This window comes from Falco naumanni, chromosome 9 (genome assembly GCF_017639655.2).
Source record: "Falco naumanni isolate bFalNau1 chromosome 9, bFalNau1.pat, whole genome shotgun sequence".
Classification (NCBI taxonomy): Eukaryota; Metazoa; Chordata; class Aves; order Falconiformes; family Falconidae; genus Falco; species Falco naumanni.
Genome location: NC_054062.1, coordinates 49671231 through 49688781, shown reverse-complemented (window position 1 = coordinate 49688781; position 17551 = coordinate 49671231). Strand labels below are relative to the sequence as shown.

Here is a 17551-nt window from a genome sequence, read left to right as displayed (position 1 = left end):
ATCTCTCGGGATGGTGTCGGGAGCCCCGGCAGGCACTCCTGCAGCAGCCAGAGGCGGATGCTCCTGGCTGGATTTGCGACGCCTGAGCACCGAGCACATCAGCAGCCAGGTCTCGTGTCTCGGGAAGGAGAACAGCCCGTCTGGAGGCAGGTGGGTGACTCCACTTGTGGCAGCTGCAGGGCTCTGCCACCAGGGAAGCAGGTCTTACTGCTCCCACTTCTAGCTGGAAAAAGAGATGCTGAAAGACTCTGCAAGGTCGTGCCCAGTGACAGAGGACTTGGTCCTGCTTCATGCTGAGCACTCTTTTTCCAAATCAGCCAAGTCCTTAAGCGTGTGAGTAGCCCTAATGAAATCAGCGGGTTTACTCCTGTACTTAAAGTTAAATGCATACAGAAGTGCTTCGCTGGACCAGAGCCAGGCAACTTGTCATCTCGCAGGACTCAGGGAGAAAATGCTGTGCCACCCGCCAGCATCTTGAGGGGCTGCTCCCCATCCCTGAGCTCCAGAGGTGGCTGTGGGTGGCCCGGCAGATACAGCTCCATCGCCAGATGCCAGCTGCATCCCACAGCGGTGCCTCCCTTGAGCACATCTCTGTGAGCGCCTTGCACAAATTTGGGAACTCTCTGGTTAGAGGAGAGCTACAGGACCCCATCACCTCCACGCAAGCCAGTCTGGCTGGTGCCTCCCCCTGAAACGAGTCGCACTGTTGCCAGCAAACAGCAGCATGCCTGCCCTGGGTAGGTGACCGCTACCCCCCAGACTTTGCCCAAGTAAACTCTATGTATTGCTTGTCAGTCCTGCTGTCAGATATGCTCACAGTGCAGTGTATTCACATTTTTCCCTCCCTGACCCTCAACATCTCAATTTTCTGTCTGCCTTTGAAATCTTGGCTAATTAGGAGGCTACATGTTCCCTGTGAGACTGGCCTTTTGTGCAGAGTTTGTAATTAGAGTGACTGTGCAGTGCTCTATTAATTGCAAGAATTGTGATTTTTAGATTAATGAGTTAATTGCTAATATCTGCATACGACATTCCCTCAAGATGTATTACATTACAGTAAATAAACCTTGTGTCTGGAATGGCAGACATTAAAGGAAACTGCCGTGATTAGTTTGAATACTTTAGATAGCTAAAATAATATTTGCTCAAAACACAGTGTGTGTAAAAGTGTATTTTCCAGCCTTTTCTTTCCCCTAGCCCCCCTCGCTAGATAACATTTATATTTGATAGCTCACAGACAGGAGCTGCCAGGGCGCTGCTCTTCCCGTAGAGGTCCTCCACCGCTCCCCCAGCCTGTCCTCCTGACCCGGTCGAACCCTCCCCAGCTTCTGTCGTGGACTTTCCATCAAGACCTCCACCTCCAATTGCACTTTGTATTTCCTTTAGACTTTGTCCCCCATGCTGGGTTTTGCCTTTGTTTCCTCCCGAAGGGATGCTCCAGCAGCCTGCAGTGGTTGCCGTCACCCCAGCCTGCAGCGCAGCAGCACGCCGGAGCCAGGGAAGAGCTGAAGCTGCAGAAGTTGCAACGGGACGGAGGGAACTATCCATATTTAAACTCCCAGGCTGCTCCTACTTAACTGTTGTGGAAAAATCCCATTGGAAATGTAACAGCCAGAGCTAGCCAAGACCTTGGTAACAGCTGAATGATTTTCATCAGACAAGTAGCTGTTTGCTGAAAAGTGTAATTCTGGGACAGCTGAAACTATTTGCGAATTCATCATGATTTCAGGAAATAGCCTCATGTAGAAGAAAGGCCCCAAATGAAAAAGTTTCACAGTTTTCCAGTTTGATATTTTCTAGATTAAGTGCCTCTTTTTGTTTTGCAAATGAAATTTGATTTAGATATTTATCTAAATTAAATAAAAACCTGCAGAGAACGAACGCAAATGCCGGTTTGCAAGACACAAATCCTTCTGGGTTGGCTCAGAGTAGTTCTTTCCTTTTTGTACTTTTTGTTTATTTGTTTAAACAAAATCTAAGCTCTACCCGAAACAATTTCCCAGGACTTGACTTTAGTCCGCAGGCTGAGTTATTCACATGAGTTATTTTCTTACTTGATAACACATAGAAATAAAGGGAGGATGAGTTAATTCCAGTAATGAGCAACTTACTTTCGGCTTGGCTCAGTATCAACATCCCATATACTTCTCATATGGAAATATGTCATTGCATTCGTGCTTTTTAAAACCCGTTTGCTTTTGCTGCCGAGAGCCAACACAGCTCAGGCACTGCCGGCTGTTCCCCAAGCTCTGCCCGCACGCCTCCCTCCCAGCAAACCGTGATACCTCTCCATTTCCCAGGGAGACACTAAACACCGAAGGCAGCTACACTACTTGTACATGCCTTTTTAAATGTAAAAGTTTTGCTTTAGTGCTGCTGGAGCATGAGGCTAATGGGGTAGAGAATAATTCTAGCAAACACAGTCTTGTATTAACGGCTTCGGGTTGCGTTTGGCCTTGGGATGCTTTGAAGGGAAGCTCTTTCACCAGGCTGATCGGGCACGCAAGGTGGGCGCTGTCCTTGAGCCTCACACGCAGCCAGAGCTAAGAGTCATTTTTACCCTCGTACCTAAGTCACCAGGCTGCAGCCAGCCCTGGAAGCCACCCTACGAGCTCTGGTGACCCCAAGGTGGGACACCTGCAGGGAGAGGCTCGGCAGAAGGCACCCTCTGATGGCAGCGTGAAGGGGCACAGATGTCATTTTGTTCCGTAAAGCACTGGGCAGGGCTGGGCTGCTCTGTGGCCCCTCTAGCAACAGTCATTCCATCTGACCTGTTTTCTCATTTGCTGTCAAATGTCAGGACTAGATGGACAAGGAGGGCTGGATGTGGGGTGCTGGGGCCAAAAATCCTCAGTGTTAGGTTCTGTGAAAAATTGGACCTCAAGGTGAGGCATCCGGTAGGACTGATGCTCACTAGGTTCCTTGACAAGCATCACTCTGGACTTAGACCCTATAGCTTTAGGCACCTGATTTTTAAATAAGATGGTTCGTTACATAAATTAAAATTTCCTTAGGAAACAGCATTAATGAGAATTGAAAAATCCTCTTCACATGTTGATGTATTTTAGATTTTATTGTTTTGAGCCTGGTTAGTCAAAATTTCAGACTGCTTTCCCGAGAAGAGCATCTGTCTGTATTGCTGCCCACTTGTGCATGGGGTCATGTTAAGGCACGTGCTTTAAGGGAGAGGATTGCGTGGTGTCTGGGCCTTATTCTGGTTTGGGAGATCTGTCCGTACCTCAGATACCCACCCAAGTGCTACTATACCTCCCAGGGCTCTTCATCATGGGCAATGTGGATGCACTTACTAAAACCTTTGAGACGCAAAGGTATTGTAGCAGGAGCCATATTCATACGCAAGATGCAAAGAAGGATGTGTCCCAGACAAGGAGGGTCCCACACCAGACCACGGTCTATATGCACATTGGGTACCTGTGAAAGACATATTAGCGCAGCACTATTAACTAGAAAAGTCACTTTGGAGTGTCCTGAGTGTCACGAGGTTCTGCCTCTGAACCGCACAGAAGTTGGACTCCAGGCGCTTCAGATTTATTCTTGATTGCTGATGTGTCGGAGGATGTGTAAGCCAGTGAGACACTCAAAACAGCCTGGATCAATTCTTATTGAATCCGTGAAAACCTTGTTGGGTGGAGCAGCCGTGAAGGAGAACGGCAGGGAAGGAGTAGCTGACCAGCAACCGATCTCCCGTGGCGGCCGCCTCTGTCATGCCAGCCCTTCCACTCTACTCCTTACCCACCCCCTCCAAGTGGCAAAGATTTACATCAGATGCCTTCGCTAGGTCTGGTTTTGCTCCCCTGGCATGAGCTACCAGGCACAAGCAGGGGGAGAAGCCTGCTTTTTTTACCCCTGACAATGTGTGTTCCCTGAACTCTGGAAGTCCACCGAGGCTGTGACCATGCTAACTCCCTGGGCATCCTTGGTAACCTTTCACAGATCCGCACCTAGGGAAACGGCACTGCTGAGAAGCTGGCTCCGTTTCCTATCCCCACTGAATGCATAGTGCTTGTCAAAATGTGACACAGAAAAGGACCAGAAACATCTCTTACTGGAACCTCCCTAAAACCACGGCAGAAGAGCGTATGTGTGAACATGCAGGGCCCAGCAGAAGGCTGGTTTCACCACGTGCCTCTGTGAAGGTGCTGGAAGAAACAGGAGCATCCCTCCTGCCTGTCTTTTGGGAGATTTTTTCCTGACCACAGATCCTGGGCATGAGGCTTTCCTGGAGATTTGACAGTGAAGGTTGAAGGCACTTCTCTGGCTGCCCTTTTCTGAAGTCTAATCGGGAAATAGGAACGTAAGAGACCAGATTTTCTGTGCCTTTTATCTTTCTCTTTAAAGGACTGGATTCCTACGTCTTATTTATTGCAGGCAGAAAAGTAAAACTGCTTACTTAAAAACTAAGGACCAGTCTTGACCGCAAAGGTCTGTTGCTTTAGTACCATTCCTGTTTAAAAAAATCTTTGTGGGGACAAAACCACTAAAAGAAATGCATACACCAGTGCAGCCTGCTCCAGTTCGGAAAGTAAAATAAGCAAGATGGTACTAGGGTATGTTTACAGCACTATAATTATATCACAGTAGGATTTCCAGTGTAAAAATGTTTCAGTTTAAAAAAAAATAAAATTGTGTCTCTAGCTGTCACTGCTACAACATAGTACAGTTATCAGGCGGGCCGTCCTTTGCTTCAATGCTCCCAACCTGGCACTGCGCAGCTTTTGGCAGGACTGGCTGGGATTTGGCTACGGGGCGTTGTTTGCCCGAAAGCAATCCTTCCTTCAAAATGAAGTAGAGGAAGGGTGAGTGTAGGTAGCTTTGCTGCTGGTGCATGGGTGAAATCATGCCTGATCAACCTCCAAGACCATGTCCCTCCTTTAAATTCCCAGCTGGAGACGGTGCAGTCCTTACTGGCAATGGTGCGGTCCTTACTGGCGATGGTGGAGTCCTTACTGGTGATAGTGTGGTCCTTACTGGCGATGGTGCAGTCCTTGCTGGTGATAGTGTGGTCCTTACTGGCGATGGTGCAGTCCTTACTGGTGATAGTGTGGTCCTTACTGGCGATGGTGCAGTCCTTGCTGGTGACGGTGTGCATCGCAGGAGCCTGCGCGCAGGCGCGCTGGGTTATTTCAGTTGCAGCCGCGGGTACCAGGCTCACACGGCTGAGCGCCCTTGCACTGTACCGACACGATAGAAGCGTCTGGCAGCCCACGGGCCCTGCCTTGTCTGCACTTCCCTTGCTCCGTCTTGAGCTGACACCGCGCTTGCTACATCTCTGGTGACCAGAGAGATTTAAGACGCAATTGTACTATCAATGAAATGCAACTTTTGCCTTCCAGGCACTTAAATCCTTGGAGGGCCTCATTCAGGGCTGCACCGCTTTGGTTTCATGTCAGTAACTTCCTAATTAGCATAAAACCTCAAGACCGGTGCTGTGGTGAATAGGATGCTGGCGGGGGACTGCTGAAACCCAGCTTCTCCCTGACCTGCCGAGGGACTCAGTGTTCACTTCGTCTCTGTTCCCCCGTGTTTGACTCTCTAGCCTGCAGCACCCTGCAGGTGCTTTGGGACTGAGATGATCTTCCCAAGGACAGGCAGCACAAGAAGGATGAAGCCAGATCTGCTGTCTGGGCCAGCTCTGGCCGACCTCACCCCATTTCTTGTCTCTAATGGGGGACACAATGGATGCCTCAGGGCAAAGCGAGTAACAGCAAATATCCCTCCTAGCTTCCAGCAACCAGTGGCGTGAGCATTCCCCGAGTCCAGAGACCGTGTCTAGATGGCCACGTGCAATAATCACTGATGGACCTGAAGCCCATGAATTTATTTCAGCCCTATTTAACCCATGATATAATTCGGCTCCACAGCACTTTGGTGGAAGGGTGTTGCACAATTTAATTTTGTACGACAAGCAACGGTTTTCAGATTTAAAATCCGATACCGAATGGTGATCGGATACATTCTTCTGTTGTAAAAATTAGTGAATACTCGTTCTCTGTTCCCTCTCCCACGCCCTTCAGGGGTTTATAGACATCGGTCATACCCCTTTGGCCAGCTCTTTTCCAGCCAGCTCTCAGATGATGCCCCAGGCACGACTGCAATTCAAAGAGCCGGTGACAGCTCGAGCGAGGCGGCCGTGGGCCAGGTCCAGCCCGCCTCCAGCCCGACACCAAGGAACACAAGCACGTGCGTTTCACTGCAGCGGCCAGCAATGGCCATGCAGGGGTTACCAGCACCCCAGCAGACAGCAGATTACCTGCAAGGCCCAGGTCACCCTTCCATTTTCTTACCAAACTCTCTCCTATTAACATTATAATGTCAGTCTCTCAAGAATTGGCTTCGAAACAACAAATGTGGAACTAGAGGTCCATGGTATTCCCCATGAAGATATTAAAAGTACGCTGAAGGCGCAGGCATGGAAGCAAGCTGGCGTTTGAGGAAGGTGAACATTGAGGAAGCCTATGGCAGATAAGGGGGAGGGAGTGGGAAGGGCTCTCTGTGTCTTTATCTAATAACTGTTTGTTTAGAAACACCTGGCACATACATCAAATTAGTGCAGCCAAATGCTCTTCAAACTTTAAACCAGACAGATTCATTCAGGAACCTTTCATTAAACTTTCCTGGAAAGATTAAACATCAGCCATGTGTTATATCAGCAGAACAATTCTGCTCAGCAGCGATGACATTAAGATGTTTTATAGAAGGGGTATACAAATGTACATGCACTCTGTGAGGCTTTTCTGCAGGCTTGTAATTCCTTGCTTAAGAATATAAAACAAATAAAATGGGGGTGGGGGGAAATACCCCAACAGTTCTGCATAATGATTTCACACACGGGGGGGTGGGGGGTAGGGGGTGGGGGAAAGCCAAGAGGATTATCAAAGGGAGAGTTTTATTGTATGTTTGCATCCTTTTGCTCATGTTTGCAAAGGGAAATGGATTTGAGAATTTCCCACCGCCGTTGAATTCAGTGTCTGTAGTAGGGCAGAAGTAATATGTATTGCCTCTTTCTAATCATCGATTCCATTCAAGAGTCCTCAGCATGTAACTCTTTTTCTTTCTCAACGGGAATAAATTTGCCAAGAAGGGATAACACCAACATATTATGTAAAATATCACCCGGCCCCTAAATGTGTGCAACTTTGTGAAAATCGTTCAAAATCTGTCTTAAATTTAATGCGAACAAAGTGTGATACCGAGACTGCAGTCACATCACAGAACAGCTGTTACTATTACGATCAACGTACTATTGAATTAAATTGTTTTATACAATGTATTAGAGTATTCCATGTGTTTGGCTGGTCTTACGACACACTTGTTGCTGCAGTTGATGCCAACGGGGGGGATCAATGTACCCTGATAATGTGTGCAGGTATCCCGTTCCCCGCCGGGGACCCCGCAAGTGTCTCCCCAACACACCCACGTCCCTGCATTTTGAAGAGCAGCGTTGGACACCACCGGTATCTTTTCTCCCACAGATCCTGCAAAACGCAGCGTCACGGTTCCGGGAGTGAAAATCTAGCGCTGTAACCTCCGCTGTACGGTGCACCGAAGCAGTAATATATTAACACAGGGTCGTAGCCTGACAAATGCTTTTAAGACGGCAGAAACCAGCGCTGCCACAAACCCAGCCCTGCACCCCCTGCCCCGGCTGCTCACTCCCACCCGCCTGAGCTCTCCCTGCGCCAGCACGTGTCTCGTGCAGCTGAAGGCAGAACCAGGTTGGGGAACAGATCCAGCTGAAAATAAGCTTCCCCCCACCCCCCCACCCCCACCCTCAGGATTAGTGTTCAGCTGGATCTGTTCCCTGATCCACTTCACCTTGCAGCTGCACAAATGCTCGCGCTGGCAGCGGGAGGAGGCAGCAGGGGCTGGGAGCGCATGGCCGGGGCCCAGAGGAGCCAACTGCTTCTTCAGGCACTTGCAGCAGCAGCTGAGCACAAGGCTGCAGAGTGGCTATTTTTTTTTTTAATAGGCTTGGTTTTCTTTCAAAATTGGAAAGAACTGGGAGAGTTTCTGCGCAGACTGCAAATAACCCGCACCTTTCCAGCTAGGAGCTCAGAGTGCACCGTGACCCTGCGGCAGGACAGACCCCGGGATGGGCATCCCCTGCCTGCGGAGCTGCTCCCGGAGCCAGCGCAGGCAGGGCAGGCAGAGCAGGCAGGGCAGGCCGGGCAGGCTGGAGAAAGACGATTCAGGGTCTCCAGGCCCCTACAGTGCACACGCAACCACCCACGTCAACTTGGGATCAGAGCCTGGAGGACCCAGCACCTCAGATACCAAGGCAGCATCAGTACAAGATGATAAATGAGAGCCACCCCCGTAAGAAACCCACCTGAAATACTCCCATGAAAGCGGAGAAGCAAAATTACTGAGAAATATTTTCCTGGCAACTTCCAAACTGAAAGCTGCCTTGATGGCTTTTTTTTTTTTTTAATGAAAAGCCAGATCCACCATGCTTTTAAATCAGTAAAAAAAAAAAAAAAAAAAAGGACAAATTCATTCACCCTCCTTTTGATTCACCCTCCTTCCTCTGGGTTCCCACAGAGAACTTGTGGCATGAATGAGTCCTGAGGTGGGGGTCAGCCTCTTGTGCCGAGTAACCAGCAACAGGACAAGAGTAAATGGCCTCAAATTATGGCAGGGGATGTTTAGATGGGGTATTAGGAAAAATGTCTTCACTGAAAGGGTGGTCAAGCACTGGAACAAGCTTCCCAGGATGTAAGGGAATCACCATCCCTAGAGATGTTTAAAAAATGCATAGATGTGGTGCTTGAGGACATGGGTTAGCGGTGGGCTTGGCAGTGCTGGGTTAATAGTTGGACCTGATGATCTCAAAGGTCTTTTCCAACCTAAATGATTCTATGATCTTCACTTACACTAAGCTAAATACTGTTATGGTATGAAACTCTACATCTGTAGCGCAAACCTTTTAAATGTGTGAAAAATAACATTACAGTAATTAAATACAACAAGCTAATGCTAAAATGGTGGGTGGGGAGGGGAGTTGCTGATCTAATAAAGATCATACACTGCCTTTAGGAGCAATTTTTTTTTTTCTGCTGGTGCAATCCTTCGCACTGGATGACATCCTTATGGCAAATTATACAAAAAGTGATCTGAACCACCCTCTTAATGAACTTACTTTTAGACGATTGATACCAAATGGTGGACTTTTGACTTCCCACTAGAAGTAATTTTGCTCAATGATGTTTGTATACCCATGTCAGTCTGGTGTGAGATAAAAACTGTAAGAAAAACAACCCGTCTTCTAAATGCTTAGTTACAGAGCAGCTTACAAAGTGTGTTTCGGAACAAATTCATCGCTGGTTTACATCAGTTACAGCAGTGACATGAAGGATGTGATTCTTTTTATGCACTTTAAATTTGAGCTAGAGTACTAATATTAAAAGCAGAGTAAGCAGTAAAATAAACCAATTAATTTCTCAAGGCTCCAAATTTACACTCACAAAAATCTCTACGGGAAGTTCCTTAATGTATTCATAATCCCGCTTCATGAACCTATACTATAGACAGTTAAGCCAAACTCCAGGGTTAAGTTTCTGGATTAACTACACTGGTAGAAAACACATGTTTGCTGCTACTGATTTGTCAAAAACCATAAGCACCTTCTTAAACAGGGATGATAATTTTAAAGAATATCCATTATAAGCTAGCTAACATACCTGTCCAAAGCAGTTGCATCTTAAAAACTGGTAAAAAATAAATGGGATATTGACATCGGTTCCGGATATGTGGCGTCAACATACAAATTTATTTTCTAACGATCCAACGTGATCTCTGGCTCAGAAGAATCTAGGCAGGATTTGAGTCTGCCTGTTCCTGCGTAGCACTGAGCAACGAAGTCGCGCAAACACTTGGAGGAGTAAAATAACTGGTCTATTCTAGTCAACAGATACTCGCTCTAAATCTGCAGAGAGATGCATGCGCTTAAATTTATGCACTGAGAGTCATCCAGCTGAAGTCACTCTTGACTCCTCATGCTACATAAAAGCTGTGCAGGAGCATCATCTATGCAGGATCAAGGCCCATATTTGCATCTGCAAATCAACCTCTTTATGAAAACCAGCTTGTAAATTTCATTTATTTATTTATTTATTTTCATTCCTTGCAATGTCTTGAGAAGTACCCATGCAGCAGTACCCTGCACTCAGGCTGACATGTCGGTGAAGTGTGGAGGGAAAGTGTGACTGCGCTCCCGGCTGATGGAGTGCCTCGTGTGACGGGCGTTCAGCTGCTCGGAAGCCAGCATGTGGGTCAGGAAACAATACTGGTACATCACCGTTTTCCCAAATCCACTGCTAAAAGACACCGAGTTATTCACAAACAAAGCATGTAATCCCTTGCTAAAAATAATTACAAATTCATGAAATATAACTATTATAGACACAGAGGCTACAGGCATTCTGTTGTATTTTTGGAAGCTGTGAAGGTGCAACGCTGGATGAGCACAGCGAGTGCTGAATTAGCAGCAGCAGGGAGGAGCTGGGGAACCATCCAGCGGGCGAGGTGAACCCTGGATGACAGGGAGAAAGGGTGTTGTGTAAACCTGGCACCCCAAACACCCAGTTCCTGTAGCGGAAGGACTCATAAGAACTGCATTGCTAAACAGTGCCAGGAACTTTTCAGTCCAGCTACCGATAGGTTAAAATAAATAGAAGAGCAGGAGAGGAACAGCTTGATTTTGCTTTGCTTCCGCAAGCATCCCTCACAAGCCAAGTTTTCAGGGCTATTCTTCTCCTGGATGGGATTGTCTGCACAACTACCTCCAATATTCCTTAAGGCTGGGTGCCTCAGTCTTTTGAAAATACAGTTAGAGAAGGAGGAGATGTGAGGAATTGGCCTTTTAGGTAACAGCCTACTGCCTGAAGCGTATGTCCAGGAAGTGGATAAAAAAAATAAATGGGAGGAAAGAGGCCAGAGGAGAGGTCTGCCCCATGCCTGCCCCGGTACCAGCACGATCCTCTTCCTTTGGCTCTTTCCTTGTCCCCAGATCGCCGCTCCTGAGCTCCGGGAAGCTGAAAAGCCCTGCTCCAAGCACACACTGAATTTTGCACAAACCAGTGAGATCCCGGGGGAGCTGAAGCTCCTTCAAGGCTGGGTAGCAGCTGAGTGGAAGTTTTAAAAGCTGCGATTTGAAATTAAAAACCTATCGTTTCAGGCCCCCCACCGAACCTACCGTGTATCTTCTTTCCTAGCATCTAATTACAAAGGCTATTTCACACTTGATGAATGTTCGATTGCAATCCAAATAGTTTGAAGAAGAATCCACATGCCCGAGGACTGCCCCCTGCTAAACTTGAAGATGTTTGCGTCAAAGCTTTCTCCTTTACACCCTGTAATCTAATTGCTTCAGTAATGAAATAATTATTTGTGGGTTTGGCCTTAACGTATGTCACTTTGTTTATATCACGAACTCAATGTTATTTATTAGAAGCAATTACTGTTTTCCTGTCCCGCGCCCCCATACGTTGTATACGTAATGTTGAACAAAGCAAATTGGCTCAAGCAAAGAGCGACAGTGAGTGTGGTTTAAAGAAATCACCACGGGCAGGCCCTCGGCTGGGGCAGACTGCTGTTACTCATTGCGGCCCAAGCTCCACGTGCCAGCAAGCTGCCCGTAATATCTGGGCAGTGATGGAAATCCAAGAAATCCCAGTCAGGCGGAGGCTGTGATGCTTACAGTGAGGTTTCCTGCAGGCGGGTAGGGTTTTTCTCTTCGGAGGCACTGTCGCCAAAGGGAAGAGCGCAGAATTAGATGCGTCTTCGAGCTGAAAGCTGCTTAATTTTGCTAAAATCTGCTTGGGGGTGCCCGGCTGTACCCCGCGCCGTGCAGAGCCTGGGTATGACGGGGTGGCCGCGGCGGTGGCCACCTGGGCGCCTACACCACGGGAATCCCGGTGAGCTGAGGCTGTGCGAGGCTTCAACTTCTGTGGGATGGAGGTAGCGGCTCCCGGCAGCAGGTGCTCGGAGGATAAATGATGGACATGGTGTAAACACCCAGGACCTAACCCGTTCTTCTAAGAATCCAGATCTTTAGGCTGTTCACCATGTAATTTTCCCCACAGAAACTGAAGCTCGCTTATTAATTTTGATGGACAATTGATCCGGTTCAAGGGGTTTATTTGACTAGAAAAGGAATGTGCTTTTTCACAGGCTGATTGAGAAGCACGGGATATATGTAATGCAGAAGGCTCGATGATTATACAACAAAAAGATGGGATCACCACCTGCCCACGTTCTTGCGATAAGCAGATGAAGAACGTCTGTCAAAACATTAATTCCCAAATCTATGGGGGTAATGCAGAATACAAATACAAATAAACGCACGTCGGAGCGCGCTCCCGTTATCTTGCATTCAGCTGAACGCCCCGGTGTGATTATACGATAGTCACATCAAATTGGGCGCTCGGCGGGGATGGATGTGTCAGCCCCTCCGTCTTGGAGATGCCAAGGGCGCGGGCTCAGCCTGCCTGGTGGCCTTTATTCCCCGGCCTCACAGCGGCGATTCCAGCCCCTGCGCGCAGTGCGGGGCGCGGATGGAGTAATTGCGGATGGAGTAATTGCGGATGGAGTAATTGCACAGTCAGGCGGACAGAGGGATGACGGCCATACAAAGGGGCGCGGGGCCAAGGCCGAGGTTGGGTACCGGCTCCCAGGGGGTTCCGCAGACCCCTCCCCCCCCCCCCCCCCAAGGGCGGCGGGCTCCGCGCCCGGCACCGCCGCGCTGGGGTGACCGGCCGGCCCGGGGCAGCGACCGCGCAAGCTGCGCGCAGCGCGGGTGGCCGAACAAAGGCGGCCGCCGGCCCTGCCCGCGGTACGGGTGGTGGTGGGGGGTGTCCCCCAGCCCCGGGCCGCCGCCGAGCGCAACAGGCACCGCGCCCCGCGGAGCCCCCTCCCCGCCCCGCGGAGCCCCCTCCCCGCGGGCGCGCCCGGGGCCGCCCGGTCCGGGTCCCGCTCCACGGCCCCCCCCCCCCCCCCGCCGCCCCCCCGCCCCTTCCTCGCTGCGTCTGTTTGTACTTTAGCTGATCCACTAATCCCCCGAGAGAGCCTATTTGTAGTGAAGAGTATCTATAGGGGGCGAGGCTGGTCCATGTGGGTTTGTGTCATTGGTTTGCAAGGAGAGACCCCGCCTATTGCCCAAAAAAAAAAAAAAAAAAGGGGGAAAAAAAAAGAAGAAGAAGGAAAAAAAAAAAAAGGCAGTGAGAGCCCCTACCTCTCCCTTCGCTCACCCAGCGTGGCGAGGGGGAGCGTCCGCTCCGCCCAGCGCCGCCCGGGCACTTTCTCCCTTTCCTGGCTTTAAAAAAAAAAAAAAAAAAAAAGAAAGGGGGGTGTGTGGAATAAAAGGCAAAAACAAAAAAAAAAGAGAAAAAAAAAAAAAAGCCGGCAACCCTCCCCCCCAAGTTGCAATTAGCATCCTCCCCGCTGGTGCTGGGCGCTGCGCGGGGCTCCGCTGCCCCCGTCCGCTCCCGGCGCGGCGGCGGGCGGAGCAGGAGAGCGGCGGGGGGGGGGGGGGGGGGGGGGGGGGGGGGATTAAGTTTTTTTTTTTTTTTTGTGCGGTGTGCGAGCGGGTGGCGTTTTTAAGGTGGATCTCCAGCAGGCAGAGCCCGGCGGCGGTGGCTGCGGGAAGGGATGCGGCGCTGAAGAGCGGTGCGGGGCTGCCGGCGGCCGGGCCGAGCCGAGCCGAGCCGCGGCGGCCGGGAGCAGGTAAGGGGGGGGCGGCGGGCGCTGTCGCCCTGCGCTCCGCGGCGAGAAGGACAAGGAAAGGCGAGGACATCTTTGCTTGGATGTCCCCGCGGTGGGGATGGAGGAGGAAAAAAAAAAAAAAAAAAAAAAAAAAAAAAGAGGGAGGGCGAGAACCCGGTGTGTGGGGGGGAGGAGGTGATGGTGGTGGGAGGCGGCCGCGCAACTTGCGCGGGCGGCGGAGCGGCGGGGTGAAGTGGGAGATCTTTTGTTGTGCCGGGCCCCGCATTGTTTACTTAGGACCGAGCGCCGCCGACAACATCTGCCGGGGGATTAACGGGGCGGCGGCGGCAGGAAAGTTTGGGCGAGGGGGAACCCCGCGGTGCGGCGCGGCCGCCAGCTCCGCGTCCCCCGGCCGCCGCGGCCGCGGCGGCCGGGGGACGCGGAGCATGCGGCCGCGATGCGTTGGATGTCCGTCTGTGTATATTTTATTTTAATTTTTCCCTTCACGGGCGCGTGTTTCTTTTTTTTTTTTTTTTTTTTTATTAATTTTCAATCGATTTCCCGGTTGTTTTTTTTTAATTTAGAAAATTATTTTTTCTATTTTTTACTTCTTCTTTTTTTTTTTTTTTTTTTTTTTTTTTTTAAATCTTTAGAATCATCAGTTTTTATTTGGGCTGAAGACCGGCGCTCGCTCGCCGGGCACTTAGCGACTCTCCGCGCTGAGCCCGCGGAGGTGCGCGGTGCCGGCTTCCCGCACCCCCCACCCCCCCGCGGGGCTCCACATCCTACATTTCCCCACTATTTATTTACCATCTCCCCCCTCCCTGGGAAATTTTCAACCTTCCCTCGCTATGCCTGGAAAGCAAAACCGGAGGAGGGGCGCGGATTTCCGCGTGCTGCTCTGAGGTTATTCTTCCCAAATTAAAAAAAAAAAAAAAAAAAAAAAAATTAAAAAAAAATACCCCCACCCCCCCACAACTTGCTGGACTTGCTGAGGGGGGAAAGAACAGCCTTTTGTCCTGCCGAGGGACGTGCCCCAAAGGTAAATCCTGGCTGGGGCTCAGCGCTTGGTACTTTGCCGGGTCCTCCCAGTGCTAGGGAGGAGGAAAGGGGGAGATGGAGATCTCAAAGTAGTAGAAGTAATTTCTTCTTTCAGCTGCACTTCTTCGCTGCCTTTGAATTGCCTGCAATGAATGTACGTAGCTCTAATTGAAGTACTTTAATCATTCACACTTGATTAAGTATACCGTGACCAGAGGAGAGGAATACACCCGGCTCCCCAGAACGTGAGGGATGGTATGACATTTTAATCCTGTGTTTTAAAAAACATTAGTGAAGCAGGAAAAACGATAGCCGGTGATGGTTAGGTATAATGGACCGTTGTTTTCATACAGATGGTGGCTTACCGACCGGAATGAAATTGCAGTTATTGCAGATTTTTTAATTTTTATTTTTTTTTTTAGGGGGGGAAGGCACATACTTTTCAGTTTGTTTAAGCAGAGTGAAGAAAATAATGATAGACGAGATGCCTGGTGACAAAATGCTTTTGTTCCTGTTTCCATCAGTGCATAAGGGCGCCGACCTGCTTTAGCATTCTTTAAAGGTCTCTTTACCAAGGAAAATTGAAGACGGTCTCATTATAGGAGAGTGTGTTCAGAATACTATGAGGTATTTATGAATTCAAAGGTGATTGTTGAATCGCAGACATTTCAATTACGCAGCCTGTAGTAAAAAAAAAAAAAAAAAAAAAAAATATTTGTGGCGATGTGTTCTGTAATCTGTTATTACCATAAAGCTGATTTGTGCTGGAGCTCCAGAGCTGGCCGAGGGAATGGGTTCGTCCACAGGGCTCGGATCTCAAACAAAGATTTGTATTCTTCCCCTCGGAAAACTTTCTGCTGCAGGGGCAGCCTCAAGTTCCTATAAAAGCGATTGTTTGGGATACGTCAGCTATCGTCAGTATTTTTCTGGAAAATCTGGCATTGTAGATGCGGGGCGGTATTTTTAGAAAGGAGCTTTTTATTTTTGGACGCATTTGTGAAACCCACCTGTTAGTCATTAGCAGGGAGCGGGGACAGAGGTTCGCTTTCATCATTAGCAAACCCGGGTGCTTCTGGGGGCTGGGGGCAGTTCCTCCCTTGATCTGAGCTCTTCCAGTCATGGGCAATCAAAGTGTCTTTCCCTTTAAAAGTCTTGACCAAGCGGTTCTGAAACTGAATAGAAAAGAAGGTGGTTTCGTAAGGGTGGTGTGTTTTGAAATGCGGCTTGCATGCACCTTGGCTTTTCATTTTTCCCCTAGAATTTCAGGCTGAGATGCTTTCTTGGTCCAGAGTTTCACTCTCAGCTTTACAGCAGACAAACCGTAGGTGGTACTGCCTTGCCGTCAGCTTTCCCTGGTGGCAGGGCAGTTCTCTCCCTCGCCCAGCCGGGGTGGGATCCCCGGGGTGGGATCCCCGGGGTGGGATCCCCGGGGTTCGGCTGGCCAGGGCGGCTCTGCCGCGTGGCGCCCCGCAGAGCTGCAGCCCCACAGCCCAGTTTGCCGACAGGTCCCTCTCACCCAGACCCGCTTTTCGGGGGCAGAGTTGTGCCCTGTTCCCCTCGGGCTTTTGCTGGGTGGCAGACGGTCACGGGGGTTTCCCCACAGCCGAAACTGCAGCGCAGAACGTCGTCTGACGCTGGCGTTTCAGTCCAGGGGCTGGCCGTTGGGGTCCAGTGATAATATTCCTTGTATCAGCAAAAATCATCAGCCCCCGAGTATGAGGTCCCAGGCACGAGCTGGGAGTAGCGTTACTGAAACCTTTGGCCGGGCAAGTCGGTTTATCCATCAGGCTGGCGGCCGTGCAGATCACGCTTCCGCGGTTCAGCTGACGCTGGTAAGAATATGTACTTCCATGAGCAAAACCAACCCAAACGTGGAGTTGCCCAGCCTTTTGGGAAAGGCAGGGTCGTTTTCCCTGGGGTTTGGTGCTCTTCGCTGGCTGTGGGAATTGCAAGTGGCTTGGTGTTTAAATGGAAGAAATGGAAAAGCTTCTCTCGACACAGCGCTGGCGGTTTGCAAGTGTTTTTGTTAAAGTCTGGTGGATGATGCCATCTCATAAAACCGGATGGGTGTCGTATTTACTCCTCAGATCAGATCTGGCAAGTATGACTTGCTTTGCTTTATTTTCTAGTTGTAAGGTAAAGAAGTGGAAAGTGGATCTGCTGGTGAGGAGCTCTTCACACTGGGGTGACTACACCTGCCCTAGAAATTTGGGGGTTTTCAGAGCACAGGGACCCCCTGCCCCCAACAGTTACAGATGCTTAGGTTGTAGGCTGTGACAGGAGAAACGGCACGGGGACTCGCAGGACAGCAAGGACTGTGCAGGGGGGGTGTAGGGGGGTTGTTGGGGGTCCCCACTTGCAGGGAACACTGAAACTTTGGAGGGGAGGTTCTTCGCAAATCGCTGCTGATTCTGCTGTTGACTGGGGTAGCGCAGACGTTTTAGCCAGGAATCGGTGTTTTCGCCTCCGCTGTACACGGTGCTGGAAGCTGCACTTCCAAAAGCGGTGTGTCGGGTACACCTGGGCCAGCTCTCATTCCAGCTCCCATGGCTCGTTTTTCTGTTCCTTCTTTACCAGAGGAAATAAAATAAAGATAAGGTTTAAGGTGAAAGGATGAAAAATACTGTCATCGTCCTTTGCGCCAGCCAGGGCATGGAAACCAGACCTTCTCCGTATGCCCTGCGTACCTTCCCCCTCTGCTCAGCGCCGTCGTGGCGAGGAGACAGGGGTCTTTGGCATTTTACAGAGTACCAGGGAGGCACCAGACAACATTTTCTGTGAAGTCAGC

The 17551-nt window shown here is 49.9% G+C and overlaps 1 protein-coding gene across 2 annotated transcripts in view; it reads left to right on the top strand.

The window, feature by feature from the left end:
- Positions 1–17551, top strand: part of CTBP2 (C-terminal binding protein 2) — a 319500-nt gene that overhangs the window by 160980 nt on the left and 140969 nt on the right. The window contains exon 1 of one of the 2 annotated variants that reach the window (XM_040607557.1): positions 13589–13743. The exons of the other annotated variant lie outside the window; for it this stretch is intronic. The gene's annotated coding sequence lies outside the window, so the exon portion shown is untranslated. Of the gene's footprint in view, positions 1–13588; positions 13744–17551 lie in introns of those variants that run through there. 2 annotated transcript variants of the gene reach the window in all.